Raw genomic sequence first — 7,734 nt, 5'->3', positions numbered from 1 at the left:
TCCTGGGCTGGCAGAGAGAGAAGCTCACTCGTGTGGGCACACACACAATTTTACAGTTGCACTGCCAGTGCCACAGACCTTCCTGCTCATGCCACGAGTCTCCTACTCCCTGACTGGCCCAGCGTGGTACTTGCTAGCAAAAGGACACAGGCACTCACATATTTTGGATGGAGAGCAAGGTTTTACAGAAAAGCAGCTGAGAAAATAGTTACTGAGAAGATAGAACAGATTGCACTTATCAAGTGTAGGGTTTGGTCAGGCAGGCATGAGGACAATCTACGCTTTTCATGCCACCAGCCCCTTTTATAGCCTCTTTGTTTCCCCCCGATCCCCTTCCCCTGCACATTTCCTCATCACCTGGCATAGTCCCACTGACAGCCCATCCCCTTGAGCCCAGCATTCTGGATCCTCCTTTTTCCATCCTTCTCAGAGAGAAATATTACTACTTTTCTGGCGTGGATGTATTCCATGTGAGATGTGAAGGAACTGCACATTTCAGATATCTAAAAAGAAAACTCAGTATGAGTTAGGCTCAGTCTGGATGAGTCTGAGGCATTTGTGGATGTGAAAGAAAGCAATTTCTAAATCACAATTAAGAAATGCAGATAACTACACAGTTAAGACATCAAGAGTGTAAAAGAAACTAAATATTAAAGAAACTATATTTTGGTTTTAAAAATATTAAAAAGCTTTATGTCTCTTGTGGAAGTACTTGAAAATATTTTCCTTTGGAAAATGTATAAGAATGTGAGAATAATTCTGATCCTTGGATTATGCATTGTTTATGAAGTACATACAAGATAAATCTCCAGATTACACTTTTTTATGTGATTATATTTATGCTTACTGTAGCAGTCCTCTTCATATTGGCTTCTGTTTGGGAATCCAGTGAATGGATCTCTTGCAAAAATCAGTGAAAGCATAAATGTTTCTATTATTTATCCCCAGTCCAAACTTCAAAACAAACTAGGACTTGTTCTTTATATTACAGACTATATAGTTCTGCTACATGGTTGATGTTCTTTCATATATGAACTTTGATGCAAAGATATATGGCTTAATGCTCTCAACAGATTGATTTTGAGCAGCCTTTCAGCACTTTATAACATCAGAACTGAAAAGTGCCTGAGTTGTACTGAAGGAGAGGTGATAGAGAAGAGAAATTACTGGAATTCAGCAGAACACTCACTTCTGTGTCTGGAACAAGTTAAACAAGAAATGGAGTTGTTGGGCCTTTTCCTAAGAAAATATTTCAAATTCTGTGTGTTAAACTGTGCTGTAATGCCAAGCTTTCTCATTTTTTAAAAGAATCACTACTTGGTGGTATATGACTTTGTCTGTAACATTGTTTAGTAAAAGCTCTAACTCTGAGCAATTAAATTAAACCTCAAATTCCTAGCATCACCTTTTCTTTGAAAGCACCATTTCTGCAGTTCCTTTTCTCAGATCTGATTATGATTCAGTAGTGCTCTGGATAAGCAGGTAAGATCTGTCAGAGCAAGAAAAGAAAATTTCAGGAGTGACAGAATTTGGCATAACATCAGTTTGTAAAGGTTAAAATTCTTTGAAAAGGAGATTTTGGAAATGCTTCTTTTGCACAGAGTGGAGTGTTGTTCAGCTCCAAATGAGTAGTAATAAAATTTCACTTATTTCTTCATGTATAGTTTCATACATTAGTAGAAAGAAGTTATTAAGTAAAGATTCAAGTCTGAAATGGTGGATGCTTTCAACCCAAGTTATTATTAAAAGTGCAGTGACTAAGTAATTAATGAATTTACTTTATCTTCCAATACCTGCATTGGACATTGAAAATAACTGAGTAGTAAGAAGATCAAGAAGTGAGGATATCATAGAAATCACATGATTTCTCCTTTACATGTTTTATGTAATGGTTTTGAGTTTTTACAGTTTATATTGGTAAATTGTCAGAGAAGCTCGGCTGAAATCTGCATTTAATAAAGAAATTAATCATTCCATTTTTAAGAGAAGGAAAAGGTGACACAGCATCACAGAGAACTCAAAAAACAAACTTATTTGTGTCAATATTAAAATTATTTGTATTAATACTAGCAATAGTCATACTCACTGGCCCTTAAATTAAATTAATCTTTTTCAAGCATCTTAATTTTTTAGAGCATGACCAAAAATAGACATAAATACCTGTAATTTCTCTGGGTTTGGTTGTTTATTTTTTTTTATTTCCCAATATATATATAAGCCTTAACACTGACATAAGCACGACACACCTCACAAGCTACATGGAATTTGCTGAAATGTAGGTGTTGTCCTGAGGGCCATGTCCCATGGACAGTGAATGAGGTGGCTCAGTCCCTCCTCTGGGGGTGTCACTTGCATGGCTACTGCCCAAGAGACTAAATGAGAAATGCAGAGACCAGCACTTCTGTGTTTCCCTGCTCACCCAGCCTATTCAAACCACAGAGTGGAGAATGTGAGGTTTTGTTTTAACCTGGCTTGTATTTACAGTCTGCCTACATTTTAGGTGTGCCATAGGCACTTGAAGTGCCCTATACCCCCTCATCAGAGATCATATAGAAGACTGCTTCATGCAGAGTTCAGAATGCTGCCACTGGGTTTGTGCCTGGCTGGAACCCTGGATAACACAAATCTAAAAGCAATGAAAAGAGTTTTAAATTTAAAAATTGTTATGCCTTTCTGTCAAGTCTCATAATAGCTATTTTATTTTGTTGACTTCTTTGTTAAGAAAAATGGTGACCTAACCTGTGTCATTTTTGTTATTATTCCTGTATCATTTTTATATTTTACATAATTTAAAAGCCACAAAGTGGAGAACTAATGCAAGTATGATGACACTGCACGTGAGAAATTTGAACAGTTATAAAAGAATGTCATTTGTTGTGGCGCGGCAAGCACTCCCCTCGCCGCAGTACCCCGAGCGGTGGCGTGCTGGGCGGCGAGAGGGAAGAGAACGGGCGGCCGCTCCCCCAGTGAAGCTCTGCAGTCCCAGTTGGTGGCGCGGGAACAGACGAAGGCGACACGGGACTTGGCGGTGAACAGGATGGTTTTATTCAGTGAGCCCCAAGACCCCCTCGGGGGCAGGAGCAGAGGTTTTATACAAGAATTCAGGAGGAGGGGTATAGGAACAGCAACCAATAAGGGAATAGCAGGGGAGGAGTTTAGGGCAGGACTAACATATGACAAACCTATCAGGGGAAGCGGGGGAGTGGAATAGCACAAAGTAATCAATAGGGTGTTGAGCCTCACTAAATAGACAGGGAATGCTCTGGAAGCAGAGGAGGGGGCTAGGATGAATGACAGGGAAGGTTCCAGGGGAAGGGGCAGGGAAAGGGAGGATTGACAACTTGGAGATGAGGGGGTTAGGGGAGATCTAGGGAAGATTGACAACTGGGGAGAGGAGGAGATTAGGGATGGGGGGGGTGAACAGATATTGAACAAATATCAAATTAAAGAAAAACACACCACCGCATCTCCCCCTTTCTTTTTATAAAAGGAAGGAGAATTCTGCGGTTTAAGCAAATTAATATAACACACAAATAATATAAAATTCATACACTAAATACAGTAAAAATACAGTAAATACAGTAAAATACAGTAAAATCATATAGCAAATGATGGTCAGAAACACAACACAGACCAGAAAATAACTAAATTCTGATTTCCCAAAAACAGGACAATAAGGGAAAAATATTTAAGTTGAAAAATATCAGAAAATAATAACTTAATCATAATTACAACAAAACAACTTAATATTTAATCAAATTGTAATATTACATATTATATATTATACATATTATACATATTATACATATTATATTAAAAAGACACAAGTTGAAAGACATAAAAAAAGGATAATTATGTTTACAACACATGAAACATATAAAAACTTGATCTGGAATACATAAAATTGTCCTAAATGAAATTCCAAATTAAGGATACGAAGTACAGCAGGATTTGCGACTTCATCTGATTTAGAACTTGCTTCGTCACGGCGCTTGCGATGTTCAGCTTCTTAAAATTCCTAAAGCGGAGCCAGGTCAGCGAACAGTGACGTGGTTTGTCCAATTTGAATGTTTGTTTGAGAGGTGGGCATAATATCTTGAGTATTAATTAAATGGGATGATCTTTCTTTCTATAAAATATAACTCAACAAACAGATTATTCAAAAAATAATCAAAAGCAAAAAGAGGAACATTGGGTAGGGTACATTAAGGAATAGGATGGGGGGGGACTAGGATGCCACCATCTTAGGGGGAAAACAAGATGACGGATCCCCAGTCCCGGGTTTCGACTCTATTTCCTCGGGAGAAGGTCCCTCCCGATCCTTCCGGAGGAAGAGCCAGAAGAAGGACGGGGGAATATCCAACCCCGCTTCCCCCAGTAGGGACTAGCCTCATGCAGGGATGGTGCAGGGCCATTGGGGGAAGAGATGGGACTGGTGGGAAACCAGGGGCGGAAAAGAAGGGTCAAGGCGGGAAATGGGTCCCGAGCGGCGTGGCCAGCTCCATCTTGGGAGGGGGTGCCAGATACACTGCACTTGGCCTGAGCAGTGTCCGGCAGGGCACTTGGGGCGGCTCGGCCACAGCAATCCCCAAGGGAGGATAGGGAAAGGTTTAGGAAAGTCCGAGGGGATGGGGGCATAGGGAGCTTCACAGAAGCCAACAGGGGAAATGTACAGGAGGGGGGCCCGACGCAGCTGGATGTTGGCGCAATGCGTGGGTGTAAAGGGCCTCTTTTAACAACCCTCCCATAGTTAACATGTCGCCTTTAAATGTCTGTCCCACTTGTGTCTTCTCTACCCCCTCCGTCCAGCCCAGAATGGGGAGGGGAGGATAGAGAAGAGAATATTTTCGAGGGGAAGAAAAAGCGATCTAATCTGGGTTGCCACAAAAGACTGGGCGAAGAATAGCACTCAGTGCTAACCCCCCTGTCATGGTTTGACACTGGCACAATGCCAGTGCCCCTATGAAAATGTGATCCCTACCTTGAATGCTGTGAAGTGGAATCTAGAATAGAGCAAAGCAGGCCCAAGCTTAATAACAGGAAAAAAACTTTATTAAACTACTACTACTAAAGAAAAGAGAAAACTAAAGAGGGGGGAAAAAAAACCACACAAAGATTAAATGAAAACCTTGCAAAACATTCCTCCCCCCACCACCCAACTCCAACAAACCACAGTGAGACACAATCTGGACCCCAATCAGGTTTCCACCCTCCAAGCAATCGATACTCAGTCCATTGAGGGAACAGAGTCTCTCCTGTGCCACAGACCCCCCAAGAAACACAGCTCCACATCCTGTGTTTCCATGTCACACATGGCACCGCCCGGAGAAAAAGTTTGCCATGGTGACCCTTCTCCTTTCCATGCACAGTGCTCTCACCACCAATGCATGGATGGTCACTGCCTTTAGGATTTTTCCTTTCAAGGATGCCCTGCCAAGAGGGGAGAAAACAACAGTTCAGTTTTTCATTGTTTGGGACCACAGTCCCCCCCATTTTCCCCTGGGGCCGAGGGCTCAAGAACAGAGATCTTCTTCTCTTCTCTTTTCCTTTCCAGGGCAAGGGAGCGCCACCACAAACCCCCTAACCTTTCCTCTGTTCACTCCACTTTCGTCTTTTTCCCAGCTGAAGCAGCTCTCTTGACTCACTGGCATCCTCCCAAAACACAGTCCCTCTTGGAGGAGAAGATTGGTTCGGGTTGTGGCTAACACGGAAAAGTCCAGCCAAAAGCCACTCCTTGTCCCCCTCCCATCCAGAATTTCTCTTTCCAACATCCCATCCCAGGGTCCAAGGTGTCCCTCTTCCTCTCTTTCAAACCGAGGAGGGGAAAGGAAAATTCACAAAGCTTTCATTTCTCAAGAAAGGGTTAAAAGTCCGAACTCCCAGGATGGCTCAATGCCCGGACATCCAGCAACTCTCACACGACTGGGCACCTTGCAGCAGCTCCCCCCCGCTCCTCCTTCCTTGCGGCTTTCTCTCTCCCTCTCGGGAGAGGAACTCTGGGGGGGGAAATGGAGACATCCCAGATTTCTTCCACCCTTCCATCTGCAGGGGCCAGCCCGGTTCCAGTCTTTTCACCACCCTTGGGGCTTTCGGCCTACCTTTCTCAGGCCATGGGCTTCCCCTCCCCCACCCAGCTCGTGGCTGGGCAGGGGAAGGTCTGCACTGCACGCTGACTGGAACCAAAGAGAGCGAGTTCCCCTGGGAATTCTGCTTTCAACCCCTCTGTGTTCTCAGAGGCGTGTCTACTTTCAATTGGTCAATATCTAAATTGACCTCTTCCTTCCGGGGAAAAATTATCTTTCCGTGTCAAACCACGACACCCCCCCAGAAAAGGAAAACCCACCCGCCTGCCAGGGACATGCAGGGATACAGCCCCAGTCTGGGTGCAGGCGGGGGTTAAAATGGAAAAAGAAAAGCAGCAAACCCAGCCGTCCGTCGGGGCGGTCCCCACCCCGTCTAGCCCACCTTACCCTCCGGGCCCGGGCGGTGATGACTTGAATCTTCTCCTCGACTCGATGGAAAAGTCGCGCTAAAACTGGGGATGTTCCTTCCCGGTTTGGCCCTTCCGGAGGCTTAGGTGTTCCCGTTAAACCAAAGCTCGTCCCCGAAGCCTTGGTTTCGGCCACTATCAGCCTCCGGTGGTCTCGCTGCAGATGCCTTTCTTCAGGCTCAACTCGTGAGCCACTGCCAAACCGCACTCTTTGTCCTCAGGTAAGTCTACCCGCTTAAAGCTTCTGCAGCCCGGCGGCCCCCGCAGCGCGGCTGCTCCAGGGTGGGTAGAGAGCGCAGTGGCGAGGACGAAGAGGTCCCGGAGCTTCAATCTTATTGCTCAGCGCTCAGCTCCTCATAGCATCCGGCAGAGCTTCCACGGCCGCAGATGTCCCTCTTCCCTCTTTCTTCTTCTGTGAGGCGGGCACCCCCACGAATTTGCCCGTTTTTTCTAAAAGACGAAGGAGGAAACCATCCTCTGCTACCATTTGTTGTGACGCGGCAGGCACTCCCCTCGCCGCGGCACCCCGAGCGGTGCCGTGCTGGGCTGCGAGAGGGAAGAGAACGGGCGGCCGCTCCCCCTGCGAAGCTCTGCTGTCCCAGTTGGTGGCGCGGGAACAGACGAAGGCGACACGGGACTTGGGGGTGAACAGGATGGTTTTATTCAGGGAGGAGTTTAGGGCAGGACTAACATATGACAAACCTATCAGGGGAAGCAAGGGAGTGGAATAGCACAAAGTAATCAATAGGGTGTTGAGCCTCACTAAATAGACAGGGAATGCTCTGGAAGCAGAGGAGGGGGCTAGGATGAATGACAGGGAAGGTTCCAGGGGAAGGGGCAGGGAAAGGGAGGATTGACAACTTGGAGATGAGGGGGTTAGGGGAGAGCTAGGGAAGATTGACAACTGGGGAGAGGAGGAGATTAGGGATGGGGGGGGTGAACAGATACTGAACAAATATCAAATTAAAGAAAAACACACCACTGCAGTCATTTACTCAGGCAATTTTTGTCCGTGCATTTTAAAATAATTGCTTTTTGATTTAATGAATATGTGGGAAAATTTCTCATTCCAGATAAAGCAACATTTAAAACCAGAGAAAATAATCTTAATGAGAGAAAAAATTTTAGTCCCTGTTTTAAAATGACAAAGAAGTAAATGGCTGAAGTAATTTATGCAAAAGCATTTCCACCTTGCTGTAAAACACTGTAAATAGTAATGTTTACTACACTTGTAATAATTGGTG

The 7,734-nt window shown here is 44.6% G+C and overlaps 1 long non-coding RNA gene across 1 annotated transcript; it reads right to left on the bottom strand.

Moving 5' to 3' along the window:
- Positions 1-5,030: 5,030 nt before the first annotated feature.
- On the bottom strand, positions 5,031-6,312 carry LOC144246780 (uncharacterized). Its single transcript, XR_013340486.1, has 2 exons — positions 6,099-6,312; positions 5,031-5,996 (listed from the first exon to the last, which is right to left on the bottom strand). It is a non-coding gene; the product is annotated as an uncharacterized LOC144246780 (long non-coding RNA).
- Between the last annotated feature and the right edge of the window lie 1,422 nt (positions 6,313-7,734).

This window comes from Lonchura striata, chromosome 1 (genome assembly GCF_046129695.1).
Source record: "Lonchura striata isolate bLonStr1 chromosome 1, bLonStr1.mat, whole genome shotgun sequence".
NCBI lineage: Eukaryota > Metazoa > Chordata > Aves > Passeriformes > Estrildidae > Lonchura > Lonchura striata.
The sequence above is the reverse complement of the archived record's forward strand: the minus strand, read 5'-3'. Positions and strand labels throughout refer to the sequence as shown.